The 17097-nt window shown below is 28.4% G+C and overlaps 1 protein-coding gene across 1 annotated transcript in view; it reads left to right on the top strand.

Moving 5' to 3' along the window:
- Positions 1 to 7666: 7666 nt before the first annotated feature.
- Positions 7667 to 17097, top strand: part of LOC148299119 (protein FAM107B) — a 35615-nt gene continuing 26184 nt past the window's right edge. Inside the window, exon 1 of the mRNA XM_088276362.1 lies at positions 7667 to 8010. The gene's annotated coding sequence lies outside the window, so the exon portion shown is untranslated. The remainder of the gene's footprint in view (positions 8011 to 17097) is intronic.

Consider the following 17097-nt stretch of genomic DNA (forward strand, 5'->3'; position numbering starts at 1 on the left):
ATACATACATACATACATACATACATACATACATACATACATACATACATACATACATACATACATACATACATACATACATACATACATACATACATACATACATACATACATACATACATACATACATACATACATACATACATACATACATACATACATACATACATACATACATACATACATACATACATACATACATACATACATACATACATACATACATACATACATACATACATACATACATACATACATACATACATACATACATACATACATACATACATACATACATACATACATACATACATACATACATACATACATACATACATACATACATATATATATATATATATATATATATATATATATATATATGTATATATGTATATATGTATATATGTATATATGTATATATGTATATATGTATATATGTATATATGTATATATGTATATATATATATATATATATATATATACATATATACATATATATATATATATACATATATATATATATATATATATATATATATATATATATATATATATATATATATATATATATATATATATATATACATATATATATATATATACATATATACATATATACATATATACATATATATATACATATATATATATATATACATATATATATATATATATATATACATATATATATATATATATATATATATATATATATATATATATATATATATATATATATATATATATATATATATATATATATATATAACGTGGTAATATTTTCCTTTTGAAAATTAAGTGTAAATAATATGTAAAGTGGGTGTATAATAATAAAATAAACAATGTGTTGCTTTGTAATTAAAGTTTATTCTTAATTTATCTTTATAATATATTTTATATCTATCTATCTATCTATCTATCTGATTCTGACAGTTAATAATATTATCGTAAGTCTTTTGTTTTCTCCTGAGCGACGCATGCGGCATCTGGTGGTAGAACTGTTTTATGTAGGTACTTTTTGTAAGTACTTAATAAAATGTATAGGTAGGTACCTAGGTATTTTATTACATCTCCCCCCTTGGGGATGAAAATTCATAGTAAAATTTTCACTCGTCCTCCGGATCATCTTCTTGTAGTGAAGGGACTGGTATAAGTTTAGTGATATGATAAAGTTTTTTTTTATTTTTTCCTCCTATCTTTTTTCCTTCTTTTTTTTTCTTTCTTTTTTTCTTTCTTGTTTTTTTTCTTTCTTTCTTTTTTTTTTTCTTTTTTTTCCGTTCTTTTTTTTTCTTTCTTTTTTTTGTATTTTTTTTTTTTTTTTTTTTCTTCTTGACCCTTTTAAAGTAGACACAGTTTTTCTCAATCCATTTGTTTTTTTCTTTTGAATTCCTTCATTTTTATTCAGATCTCTTAAAGTATCTTCTAATATAACAACTTTTAATTGTTCATCTGCATTTTTATTCGATTCTAAAACTGGGTTCCGGCTTAGACAATCTACTTCTAAATTTTTCTTTCCTGGAGTATATTTTATTTCATCTTTCGTAGAAGTTTTTTCTACTTTATTTTTATTTTCATTTTTCAAGCACTGTTTCTGTGTTATTTGTATGTCTTCATTTTTATTCTGATCTTTTAAAATATCTTCTAATTTAACCAAATTTACAACTTTTAATTGTTCATCTGCATTTTCCTTCGATTCTATTACTGGATTCCTGCTCACACAATCTGCTTCGAAATTCTTCTTTTCTGGAGTATATTTTATTTTATATTTTGTAGAAATTTTTTTCACATGATTTTTATTTTTAATTTTATCACTAGTTCTTAAATTTCCACGTCTTCTTTGATTATCTTCTAATCGTTTTCTTTGATCATCTTCTAATTTTTCTCTCTCACTCCGAACATATTGTAGTAATTGTTTTAATACATCTAATGTTTCATAATCCATTTCCAATTAACGAAATTGTCGTTTTATAACGTGGTAATATTTTCCTTTTGAAAATTAAGTGTAAATAATATGTAAAGTGGGTGTATAATAATAAAATAAACAATGTGTTGCTTTGTAATTAAAGTTTATTCTTAATTTATCTTTATAATATATTTTATATCTATCTATCTATCTATCTATCTGATTCTGACAGTTAATAATATTATCGTAAGTCTTTTGTTTTCTCCTGAGCGACGCATGCGGCATCTGGTGGTAGAACTGTTTTATGTAGGTACTTTTTGTAAGTACTTAATAAAATGTATAGGTAGGTACCTAGGTATTTTATTACATATATATATATATATATATATATATATATATATATATATATATATATATATATATATATATATATATATTTGAATATTCTAAAGATATTTTAAGTTAAATTAACTAACAAACTAGTTAGACAAGATCATCTATGAGATTCCGAAACGATTCTACAATGGCAAAATGCAATACCAAACAATTCTAACAGGACTTCAAATATTTGGGAACCAAATAATCAAATAATTTCCCTACTTTAATTACTTTTTTTTTATCCTTCAGATCCTTAAGATCCAATTGAACAAAGCGGATTAGCTTCCGCTTCACGCGCGTTGAATCAGCAGGAAGTGACTTCGAATTCCAGTTTTTATTATTTTTCTATTAAGTTAACTTAAGCTGCTATATTGAATAAAATCATTTGATATTGAGTTAGTATGTTGCATCAATTTATTATATTTATTTATTGATTTGGCGTTTATTGAACTCCATTTTAATTTATGTATTCAATGTTAAATGAAACACAGTTTTTTCCAGGTAACTAAGTTGTATTTTATTGTTAAAAACCCTAAAAACCTATTTTTTGACATTTCATAATGTCGTGAAAATGATTCACTTTCGTTTGAAAATGCCATAACTAGGCGACACAATTGTCATAAAATAAATTTCTAGTGTTTTTTAACAATAAAGTACAACTTAGTAGACTGAAAAAAAAATGTGTTTGATTTAACATTTAATACATAAATCAATTTATTATACTGGAGTTATGTAGTAATAATTATTGCAGAACCCCAATGGCAAAATTACGTATTGAACTACTTTATCTTTAATTATACTCCGACGAAATATCGAATTTTTTACATTATTCTACTTTTTTGTGTTTCACCACAATAGCGAATAATTAAGTATAATATTTTCTAATAATTCATGATGGTCTATTTATAACATCTATTAAAAAAAATAAGTGGTATAATTTTTATCGCTATACTATGTTTCACATAACAAAATAATCGATCTATCTGTTTTTCTCTCTCTCGAAAACTGTGTTAACGACCGTTTTATTTTGTCAGTTATATGGAATTCCGTATTCATAAATCCAGTTGATAGTTGACCTTGTAATAAAAAGTCTACATATATAACACAGAGTTTAGGCCGATCCTTACCTTCTGTATCCTATCCTCAGCTCACCTGTCGTCAGCTCTCATCGTCCTCAGGTCGTAGGCCCTTCTGTCATGGACAACGTCACCTAGGAAATGCCTTCGAATCATGTTATCTTTCTGCAGCATCCATGATTTTTTTGGTCTTCCTCTTGATATCTTTCGAGGAAGATCCATTTCTATTCCCTGGTTTACGAACAAGGATAAATTTAAAACTTTACCTTATACTGAGTTTTATTATGAAGCTATATTTTAGTCGAGTTAAACCGAAGCTCTCCGTCGTTTACGTTATGAACGATTACTTAGGTAATTATTCACGCATTTTCTCAATCCGCACAACAATGGCCGAGGTAGTGATTTCGCTTTCACTCGCCTTCACCCTACTCCCAATGTTATAATCTCTCGAGCCATTATTAGTCCGATCTCGACACTACTGTAATCTGCGACTACTGCACTCTTGTGTAACTCCCATTGTTGGCAGCCTCACCTCGTGTTACCTTTTTCTTTACGTAAGCCGCTTACTGATTGTGTGAATTTTAAACTACTTCTTTACGCTTTGCGAATGTGGAACTCTTTATTATTTACGACTATTTGTCAATACCACTGGCAGTTTATTGCTCGCCGTTAAATTAATTATATCTCGCGAAATTGACTCAATTATGACATTTCAATATTTAATTTTAGCGGCGGTAGAGCACTTTCCTCTTTTTTGTTTTTTATTGCTTTTCAAATAAAATTGCTACTCGAGTTTCTAAAGAAAATTTCTTAATGTTCAATGTTCAATGTTCAATGTGTCAAAAGTAATATATTTAATATACTTAACTAACACTCTCTATATCCTTCATCGTTCACTTTGTGTAATACCACTTAGAGTGTTATATTACCATACCATTCAGTTAACAATTCTTTTAATATACAAAATATGTATGTTTACTTATTTATGTAATCACCTTTAACTCTTTGACATAAATTCATATTTTATCTCATCTATTTTGATTTTTAAATAGGTTTTCCACTTGTCGACATTTTAATTTTTCACAGTATTTAATAAAAATTCATGTATTTTGTTTTCAACAATAAGTTTTAATGAATTGTATTAATGAACAAAAAGAGATGCTTGATGTTCCTCAAAACCAAAAAAACAGGTAATTGTGTATCTTCCCCTAAAAGTAAAAAAAAAACTGAAAACCTGAAGAAAAAAATGTATTTATTTCAAATAAAATTTTGAGTGCCAATAACGTTTTTGGGTCGTCGAATCAAAGCATCCCGACGAAGTATCAGGAAAGTAACTGTAATCCTTTTTTAAAACAAGTTAATTTAGGCCTCGATCCTTGTTTTTTTATTAAATTTATTCGTTTAGAAACTTTCAGCGAAATTTTGACTGAATTTTTAATGTATTTTCTCATTACTGGTAAAAGTCCATTATGTGCCGAGAAAAACAGTTTCATTTGAATCGATAATATTCGCAAGTAAGTATTCATTGAAAGTCAATATATTTTACATCTTCTGCTGTTGGTTAATTTTTGATTCCTGATGCATCGCGCGTGTACCGAGTAGGTGGGTGTGGGAACGTGACAATCGGTATAAGAATACGTGCGCCACTAGATAAGAGTATAACGGATTATTTTCTTTCCATTGGAGCAGGATTGGGCTCATTGACGCTAGAAGGAATATAGAAGTGGATGCAAAAATAGCTGAATCGTCATTCCAAAGTGTAGTGCTGTTCGCAAACATGCCATTACCTAAGTCTAATAATAATTTTCTTTACAAATTTAGTTGACCTTTTAAAACAGAGTTCAATCGATCCGAAAATAACCCAGAATTGTTAGGGGACTGATGGAAAATCGTTTCCTTCGTCATTGGATGGTGTCAAATTTCTTTCGATCGATGGCATAAAATATATTTGAACCAAAACATAATTATTTTTTCACGTTTCGTTGAAATGGGGTACGTTTTAAGTATACAATTCACGATGATTGACTTTATACTATCACGTTTGATTTTTATAATTATAATTTTAAAAATAACCTTCGTCTTCACTTGGCGATCAAGTGGAGGTTATAGAGTGATAGTCCTCGATAGTAGTCGAACGACAACTTTTCTAAGCTACATTACAAATAATAAGCAAGTAATTGGTAAAACTAGACACAACCCCTCATCACCTGTGTACATATTTACTTCTTGCATCAGAATAATATAAAACTAATCGTTTATAATAGTGTTAATGAGTAGATCACATTCGGTATGACGCGAATTATTTTATTCTCACATATCTGCAACGCTTAGAGGAGATAATTGATAATTAATAATTCTTTGTTTGATTTGACCACTTTTATGGGAACTATTTCTTAATTTGATATTTTTAGCAATCATTTATTCATTTGTTTACGACAAAATTACAGTTTATTTTGCTGTACGTGGTATCTGGGTTCAATTAACGATTGCCAGCCATATTATATGACCTACCGTATCACTTGAATGTAAAACTGATTTTTGTTTAAAATTATATGCAGATATGATAAAAAGCACAATAAGGTATTTTGAATTTTTTAACAAGCATTATCTAGTCCTTTCGTTTCAAATATACTGCGTGATATTTTTTTCCCTGATTTACCAACTCCTTTCTCCAGTATTAGATTTATTCTATAAAACAGTGTTTACCCTTAATGTTAGTATTATCCGTATAAATATTTTAGTTTTTATGTTAATTGGTACCAATAATTTAACAGATTTTTTTGTGTAAGATAAATTAATGTTATGTGTGTGCTGTGTGTGTACTTATAGAAATTAATTAGCACTGTAGTAACTCGTACGAACATAGAGTCATATGCTTTGTATCACCGTACTTGGATTGGTAGATAATTGGTATGTACCGATTATGGTGTAATAGAAAGTAGGTGCATTCATACATGGAATCACGTCAAATATAACCAAATACCATAATCGTTTATTAAACAGAGGTTTGGATACTAGACAATGGTAATCGGCGCGTCTTTAACGAATTGCAAATCATTTCACGCTTGTTCTATTTGCAATTGTATGAGTACAAACTTCATTATCTTAACACCTATTGTTTGAGAAGTTATTATGAAAAGTGAGTACGTTCGGTACCTACGGCGCGTGTTCATCGTGGCGTTAATGGCGCGGTGTGATAACATCTTATCTTCAACACATATTTCGTAAAGAATGCAATGTCCTAGAGCTTAATGCGTATTGTTTAGTTAACACACATCGAAATGCCTATGATAAAAACTATTGCGGAATAGGCACAATTTGAGAACAAAACAAACGTAACGTAACATAAAAATTATATAGTGAAAAGATAAGTCCTTTTGAAATACGCAGGTACATGTACATTCTTTAATTTTATTTTTTAATAAACAATATTTTCATTACCATCACTTATTTGTAGTAAGCCACAAAATAGTATGTGTGTTTATTTCCTTCGACAAAAAGGTATTTTTATTATTTAAAAAAATATATATTGACCCAGTTCCTAGTTACTACTATACTTTTAAAAACGGGAACATAATTTACTTTATTTTTCTTTATGCATTCTGTCAGCGTAGAGTACATCTCATTAGAAAATGAAATGGTGGCCACAAAGTACTGTTGACGTCCCTTCATTGTACATATTCTCTTTACTTACTTCAACTTCTCTTCATTTCCTGGAAATATTATTTCATCCTTTTCATAATGCTGAGATAAACATTTTCATACGTAAAAATGAAGGCGACCATAAATTATTGTATACATTATTCAAACTGGTACGCCATTTGGTAAGATGCCACAGTGTTTGATGTATTTATTGAATAAATATTTACTCCGCATTCCACAACCTGTGTCCACTGATAAACGTTCCGGCCATTCTACTCCATGACAATGTTGTTTGCTCTCGACAAACAATAATAACAAAGTTATTAACCGTATACAAATCTTTATAAACGAAGATAAATTGTTGATTATTATTGTTCATAATATTGAAGATCACTTCCTTCAACATTAACTGATTGTAGGAACTGATAGTGTAGATCTAGCATTTTGATCAATAATAAGAAACGTATAATTACTAATCCTTATCGTTATTTTTAATGCGCCTTCTTATCATAATGACAATTTAATTGTTTTGTTTCTTTTTCACGTGACGAATCATTAGGGTGTATCTTATCGATGTAGATTTAACAGCGAAACACACTCATCGTTTGAACCACCCGCTAGTACTATCCGCCTATCTCGCTACCCGGTTACTCACTACTCGGTACTCAGCACTGAGCAGCATGCGCCGTATAAAAGTATTCCTACTATGCGATATACGCGCATGTATTATGTGGTTCGCGTAGAGTTAGTAGGCTTTTGTCATTTTGTCGCGGCACATTCGAGTGAGTTGTTTCTTTCTTGAATCAGTCTAGTGAGTGCTAAAAGTGCTTTGAAGCTTGCGATCTAGATCTCTGCATTAACTGTTGAGGATTAACTTACCATATAAGTACATACCCACATATGTCCTCGTATCTCAGATAGTTCTGCGTGCCCGGAGTCAAATAATATAATCAGTGCCGTGTATAGTTTGAAAATCCCAGCATCTAAGATCGACGCATTCGACTTACTGTAAGTTCAATCAATATGTTTTTAATATTTATGTTTTTCGAGATTTTTCAAGTTATATTTGAAACTTTAAATATGATTTCAATTGTTAAAGGTTTATGGTATTTTATTCTCGTCTCAAAGATAGAACAACAAAAAAATAATCCAACATTTTGATTATTTTATTTTAATGGCACGTGTTTCTCTTGCGTGTTTGAACACACATTTTTTGGGGATTAAAGTGCGTTCACTTTTTTTTATTTCTGGTATTAAAACTGCTAATTATTATTATTGGCATTTAAAATGCTTATAATACTCTCCGTTGTAGTTTGGTAATAAATATTGCATTTTTATATGTATTTTTCCAAAAATTTATATTTATGTAATAACAGTTTTAGAAGTAATGTTTTGGTTTTACCGGGGCGGAGATAAGATTACCTTCCTATATTGAATTTACACGATTTCTTTTCACGATCAGTTTTGTGTGGATTGTAGATATTGTCAATTTAGTAAAGACATACAAATATAACTTTCATTAACCTTTTTTTACTGATTTTTTAAAAGAGATATTTACATTCATATTTCAGTAACAATTGAAAGAAAATTTGTCATAGTGTGAGAAAGAATTCGGATAAAGAAAGTGAGAAAAGTTTCTTAAATAATGAAAGGTTTGAGATTTACGCTTTGCGAATTCAAAGGAAGCTTCTTTCATAAAGACGAGTGCTACAGTGTAGACTAGTAGTATCTTCTGTTCTCGAGTATTTTTTCTTAAAAAAAACAAATCCCCTCTGAATAATAAATAATGAAATACTGAGCGTTAACAGATTTTTTTACAATCCAATTACAAATTCTCAGTTGAAAGGAATAATGGCAACAGGAGATATAATAAATCTATACCAATGCGATTGAAAATAAATATTTTTTAAATTATTGGCGGGAATCAACCCTGCGACTTGATTTTCGCTATTGAAATTTTATCCGAATACGCCTTGCCGCCTGTCACCATTTCCTCTTATATTTCTCTCATTAATTACGTACGAACATAAACATATATCCCTTTGATATATTTTTATATATTTCAAAATTCAGATTCCTGTCAAATTAAGCAAATGAAAAATTGCTAAACAATTTAACATAGGTACCTACAATAATAACATCCGAGACAGTACATTTCATATCGGAATTAATCGTGTTATTCCATTTAATTTGATAATCATTTCCTCCTTAGTCATACTTTTCATACTAGACTACTGGTCACTTGTTTCAAATTCTATGATTTAATTATTACGCACGCACATCGGAACATTGAACGACTATAATCTAGTTAATGTTTTGTTCACTAAATTATGAATGAAGAGAATAATCACTCTCCTGTACTTATGAAATACTTACATGCAAATAAATAATAATACACAACAAAAATATATGGAAAGTACGCCCTTCAGGCTTTCAAATTATAAATAATTTATATGATTACAATATGTACGGCTAAGTTTGTTTTTCAGTTCGACTCTAGCTCATTTTTATAGTCGATTAAAAAAAAATTAATGTTTTATCTTTATGCGAGTAACAAAATAACGAACGGATTATATAATCTTTATAATATGATATCTACGATCTTGAAAATCAACATCATCGGATTATTTTAAAATTATGTTTTTATTAACCTTTAGCACGGAGGGATTTTCTGTCGCCAGTCTTTGGTTCACTTCCTTATATGTGCAGAAGCCTCGACTTACCGATGCAGACATTGCGGCATACGTGATACACACTATAATACGAGTATCATACATATAATATTATTTCACTATATTAAAATGCAACTGATGATTTAGTCAGGCAAACAATTCACGGTACGGTTAAAATATATATAAAAAATTATTGCTTTTTGTCTCTTTTTTATTATCTAGATAAGTATGTATGTTTTTATCCTTAAGTTTTCATGGCCGTTCAGCTTTTAATTGCGCTTTTCTGTATTTTTTTGTTGTCGTCAGCATTTACAAGCAACATTTTGAAAGCATTGCGTCACTACTATTATTACATTTTACGACCCCTGATTTTAGTCTTTAATTCCATGTAAATAAAAACAAGAATTTGAACCTTTTAAATAATTTTTACCTCTTATTTATCGGTACGTATATTTTATTTGAAGTTCGGTTTACGTTCACCTTAAACTACTTACGATTTACAGCATTTATGCGGAATGTTGACATACCAACATACGTCCTTGACGTAGAATTTTGTTTAACGTAAGAGTTTTTTTGACTAAGAATTACGTAAACAAATTTTATCTCCACCATTTTAGTTATTAACAAGCAACATTGTTATATTCTCACACTACTTGTACCCGGCCACACGTTGCTGTGGCTAAGTCTGGTTAAATGGAAGAGAAAGAAAATATAAAGCACTCCATATCATCCATTGTTTACTTTGTGTAATACCACTTATTCGTGACTACCAATAAGTGTTTATAAAATGGAATGATTTTCCGATTACCATACCACAAAGTTATCAATGCTTTTAATATACAAAATGAAATATAAAGCACCCATTTCTTATATGCATAATTTCACAATGCTTATGAATAAATGAAAATATTAAAAATCTACGAAATAACGATGTAATAATAAAAAAATATATTAAAGCATACTGTCCGCCATGACCTATGTTTAGTATTGCGTATATTGCTATTACGTTCAACAGATATCGCTGCCATTATGGTAAAAACAGTGTTTAAAACAAACATGTTTTTATCTGTTTAAGGTGTATAATATTTAAAACACGCGCTTATTCGAATACAACGTTGTGTCAAAATTTCAAAAGCAATTCGTGAATAACTTCGAACATTATTTTAAAAAAATATACAGAAAACGTATAATTAATCTCGTATATCTAATCTGTAGCTAAGCAAAAAGTTTTTCAAGGAACTAAAACACGTTTTTTAATAGTTTTCTTACTGGAAATGAGCCCCCGAATATGTTCTATAATTACCTATTGTGTTCATGAATACGGGGCAGGTATCCATTTATCTTTCATCGAGATAATCATTTGAGTACCTTAGCCTAGCGTTTTTTTACGGAAATGATTTAATATGTTACTCATCATATTTATTTTTTTCAGACACTTTTGTTACCATTATATAAATCTTCAAAACCTAATTAAGATCCTCAATTACTATTCCTAGTTTATACTTCTGCTTGACATGCATTTCTTAAACTGTTTGCTTCCCAATTCCAAATATCTTATCCCATTCACAGTTTCCATTAGCTGCTCTGGTGCTTTATGATAAATTCATATGCTTGGCTGCTTCACTCTTGGAATGGCTCGATTTTAGGATATTTCAATATTCAATTCCATAACTTATTCAATTATCTTATCCGCATCAAATCTAAACTCAAGATGAAAATTTAACCGTGTTCATATGACCTTTTTAATATTTATTTTCTAAATTATTTTGGATGTGTCAAATCCTTGTTCACAAATCTGAGTTTTTCCACTTTTTAGGAGTTATTTTTACATTTTGACATCTCGACACAGATGAAAAAGAACATAGAATTCTGGGTATTGACAGGGATTATGATCTGTCATAGTCTGGCTAAGTAATCACTGATATATACGTGTAACATTCACCATTCTACCCATGATTGACAACCACTAATATTTTAAAATTTTTACTATTTTTATTGGAACTCATACATATATCATAATTCTCGTATCGCTTCATAATTGAGTACGCGGCAGCATCTATGTTTGATTTGGGAAAGCTTTTATTATCAGATACCTACCCTTTTTATTAAAATACACTTATACACAATTTTAACCGGATTTCGGTGCATGCTGGGTGACGCCTGAAAACATGATTTTCAATTTTTATGCAGATTATAATTTGACCTTAAGTTATGTACATATGTACTTATATGTAATGAATTTGTTTTTTTTTTTTAAATCATACAATTTTAAGTCATATATTATGCTCCGCTATCTTTTTATTTATTTATTTATTATTTAAGCACACTTCTTTTCGTAGTGTATGTGAAATGGTATAATAGCACATTTCATATATCTCTCGGTGGAAACATTAATGGTATCTTGATTTCTACTTTTTATTATGATATTAGCCTCAAATATTAATCTTACCAATAGCAATCAGTAAAATTATATAAGTATGAATAATTTTCGGTTCTACTCATTTCTATTATTGGATTGCATAATAAACAACATAATAATACTGACAAGAAATGTTGTAGTCAAACGCTGTAGCGCGTCATCATGTCGAAAGTGGTTATTAATGTTTTCTTGATGGCTTTAAGTAAATGAATTATAAGATGGCGGCAAGTTCTAGCGGGAAATTAAATAAGAGCAAATTACCAAATAAATTTGTTTATTAATGTCAATCTCATAATCCCGTGCCCGGTATACTTTATTCTTCGTAAAAACATTGCGTATTTATTTAATTTACTCTATTATATGATATCGTTCCCTGGCTTGTATAATACTATTTAAAAAACATTTACGTATTGAGATATTACAATATTTACGTTTAATCTACAATTTAGTTATTGTTTTGCAATCCAAGAGATTGCTCTGTGCATATCATTAATTATGTTGCAAAAATATAAATAAAAAATAAATCAATTTGTCCACTCTATTTTTTACTGTACTTGACAAAATTGTTATTTATTTTAAATGTTTCTTCTTCCTTTTTTACTCCTTTTTTTTCTTCTTTTTTTTTCCTATTCGCAATAGTATTATAGATAGGTATTTCTGAAACTGCGTAGCAAGAATTAAAATTTCAATGCAATATTGTTTTTGTATTTTCTTTCATCGCTTTGCATCGTTAAAGAGTATTAATTTACATTTAGCATAATTGATTGGTACATTTTACCCCATAAAAATATCCCTTCATTGATGTCCCTATAATTATCCTTTATTACTCAACTTAATTCGGCTGTCCAAACTTAAAACACTGTAAGAGACACTTTTTTTTAAAACGCTTTTCTTACAAAAATGCAAAAAAAAATTTTTACAATAAAAGTCCTTTACTGTGTTCTAAGTTTGGATAGCTGAAATACGCAGGCTGCAAACGCAAAAAGCCTGAAATATCAGTTTTGGCTCCGACAGTCTGCCGAAAGCTGATGTGCTTGCCGAACGTAGGGTTGCCTGTCTTCTGAAAGTTATTCATTCTGGACACTTCAACCAGTGAAGTTCTCTTAGGTGTTGAGGAGCTTATCAGTTTGATGCTAGATTCGCTTTATCATTCAGATGTTTCGGGAGATTGTTTGTATTTACCTTTTAAATATAAGTAAAATCATTATTTTCTTCTAAATTAATATTCACATTAGGAGTGTAACAATACTTCACCTTTGCCAGTACAATTTACAATATGAATCGATCGCATTGGCTCTTTTTCTGCTCATAAAACATTTGCCATAAAAAAACATTCACGACGGCTAAAATATAATTCTCGTGAAATAAAAAATTGAATAGATTACCTACTAACCAAATTTTAAGGAATTTATGTAGGTACTGTGGTATGAAAAATGATGATGTTATCTTATTTAGTCATTGAAAGTATGAAACGAAAGGGGAGTCCCCCTAAAATTTGTCAATTGCTCAAATTAGAATCATTTGATTTGGAGCCGTGATTCACGTATCGCTTTTATTAACGTTCTCATATCCCGCAAGGGTCCTTCGATCTCCTATCCTCCAGCCGGGACCCCTAGTATTCTACGAATAATTACATAATATTACTATGTGTACAATATGCAGCAGCTAGCTCCGGTTATTACGTTGATTGGTTGAATTACAAGCTGTAAGATAGACCGACCCCTATACTAAGGTTACATTCATTAAACACACTCTCGAATTATTCTCATCAAGTAACCCTTTTGATATTGTTTATTAAATAACACGCAAAGTGAATCCTTCCTGTTGATTCAGTTGCATTAAAGTAACAATAATTTAAGTGAAAGGGTTGGCAAATATGTATATATATATATATATATATATATATATATATATATATATATATATATATATATATATATATATATATATATATATATAAAAATATATATATTTATATATATATACATACATATATATATATATATATATATATATATATATATATATATATATATATATATATATATATATATATATATATACATATATATATATATACATATATACATATATACATATATACATATATACATATATACATATATATATATATATATATATATATATATATATATATATATATATATATATATATATATATATATATATATATATATATATATATATATATATATATATATATATGTTTTTCGCTTTATTAAAAAAAAACAAAAGTCGTCAGCTTTAGTCCTCCAGCCGGGACCCCTAGTATTCTACGAATAATTACATAATATTACTATGTGTACAATATGCAGCAGCTAGCTCCGGTTATTACGTTGATTGGTTGAATTACAAGCTGTAAGATAGACCGACCCCTATACTAAGGTTACATTCATTAAACACACTCTCGAATTATTCTCATCAAGTAACCCTTTTGATATTGTTTATTAAATAACACGCAAAGTGAATCCTTCCTGTTGATTCAGTTGCATTAAAGTAACAATAATTTAAGTGAAAGGGTTGGCAAATATGTATATATATATATATATATATATATATATATATATATATATATATATATATATATATATATATATATATATATATATATATATATAAATATATATATTTATATATATATACATATATATATATATATATATATATATATATATATATATATATATATATACATATATATATATATACATATATACATATATACATATATACATATATACATATATACATATATACATATATATATATATATATATATATATATATATATATATATATATATATATATATATATATATATATATATATATATATATATATATATATATATATATATATATATATATATATATATATATATATATATTAACTCGTTCACTTTACGTAATACCACTTAGACTTACAAGTTTTTTTTCTTTTATTTCGAGATGTTAAAATCTTAAATATATTCTTTACATATAATTCTATCTTTTTCAGCGTTGGTGCCTTTTTTCATTCCATCACAATGTGGCAAGAAACTCCTGCTGTTATTTAATTTCACCTTTAGATTCCACCAGAAATCTAATAAGGGTAAAGAACGGTGGGTGTGTTCCACACACCAGAATAAGGGATGTAAAGCTGTCGCGTTCATACAAGACGGAATGGTTTCATCTGCAGGCAATTTACACAATCACCCCCCTCATAAGTTCCATGTCAGTGCGTCCGGACAGTATGTTAAATTATAAATTGTCAAGTTATATATATATATATATATATATATATATATATATATATATATATATATATATATATATATATATATATATATATATATATATATATATATATATATATATATATATATATATATATATATATATATATATATATATATATATATATATATATATATATATATATATATATATATATATATATATATATATATATATATATATATATATATATATATATATATATATATATATATATATATATATATATATATATATATATATATATATATACAGTATCTACTCAATGAATTAGGGCCACCCATTATTTTTTTGAATACTCTGAAATCTTTTGGATTATTATATTTATTTTACATAAATACTTTAAGTTTTCTATTGACATCTAATATCATGTATATTACCTTCAATAATATGTCAAATATACCTGGATTATTTAAGCCTTTACAAAATTTCAAACCCTTTTTCTGAGAAAGGTCCCTAATTAGCACAGGTAGAAAGATAGTTGAAAGTTCAAAAAATAGTCCTATCTCATTTATTAGTGAAGTTTCTTGAGTTCTGGTTGTTGTTTTGTTCAGAGAGGTTATATAGTTATCGTGTCTTGTGAAAAAAACTTAATTTTTTATTTTAGTTCATTAAGTATAATTTTTTTTTGTAAACACAAGTGTTTTTTTTGAAAAGGACAAAATGGGAAAAAGTAAAGACATTTCTGAGGAAAAAAAGTCTAGTGTTATAGTGCTACTGAAATTAGGAATACTATCTAATAGAGAAATTTCAAAAAAAGAAAACATTTCTCGTCAAACAGTGGACAGAATTTCAAAATCAATAAAAAATCAGTCACCCGCCACCAGCAATCGGCGAAAGAACTGTCATAGGATTAGAAAAACAACACCGAGGACTGATTGAAAAATCGTTCAAAGTGCCTTAGAAAACCGTTGTGCATCAGCAAAAACATTCAAAATAAAATTGGAAGAAGAGGGTATAAATATATCGGTATCAACACTGAGGCGACGTCTTTACGAAGTAAATCTGAAATGCAGGCGCCCTGTAAAAGTACCAAAATTGACACCACGAATGTAAGCGGATCGATTAAAATGGGCCAGGCTACATCGAAATTACTCGGTAGATGATTGGAAAAAGGTATTTATTTAAATTGAATTTTCAACATATCATTTTAGTAAATAAACTTATATATTTGAATTAAGCTTAAATTTTCATTATTTTTCAGGTCATCTTTAGTGATGAGTGCCGGTTAGAAGCCGTGACAGAGAGCCATCGATTCGTCAGGAGAACACCAATGGAACGTTACAATGAGGCCTGTGTGGTAAAAGTTATCAAACACCCCCCTGCAACAATGATATGGTCATGTATTATTAACAATTTACCTGGGCCGTTGTTTTTCGTGGAAGGAACAGTGAACCAAAATTCCTATAAGCAGGTCCTTGAACGTATTTTATTGCCCTTCTATCATACACTCGACCCAACAGAAGGTCCATACACCTTCATGCAGGATGGGGCACCTTGCCACCGGGCTAAATCAATAATAAAATTTTTGTCTAACAAAAATCTGCCTTTGCTCCCCTGGCCTGGAAGTTCTCCGGACCTTAATCCTATAGAAAACGTATGAAGCATGTTAAAAAATAAGGTATACTCATTTCCAAATCCGACAGTAGACTGTCTAAAAAAAAATAATCAAAAAATTTGGTCAGAAGACGAAGAAATGAAAAACATG

The sequence above is a fragment of the Brachycentrus maculatus genome, unplaced genomic scaffold (genome assembly GCF_059751285.1).
Source record: "Brachycentrus maculatus isolate JH-2025_06_01 unplaced genomic scaffold, ASM5975128v1 h1tg001325l, whole genome shotgun sequence".
Classification (NCBI taxonomy): Eukaryota; Metazoa; Arthropoda; class Insecta; order Trichoptera; family Brachycentridae; genus Brachycentrus; species Brachycentrus maculatus.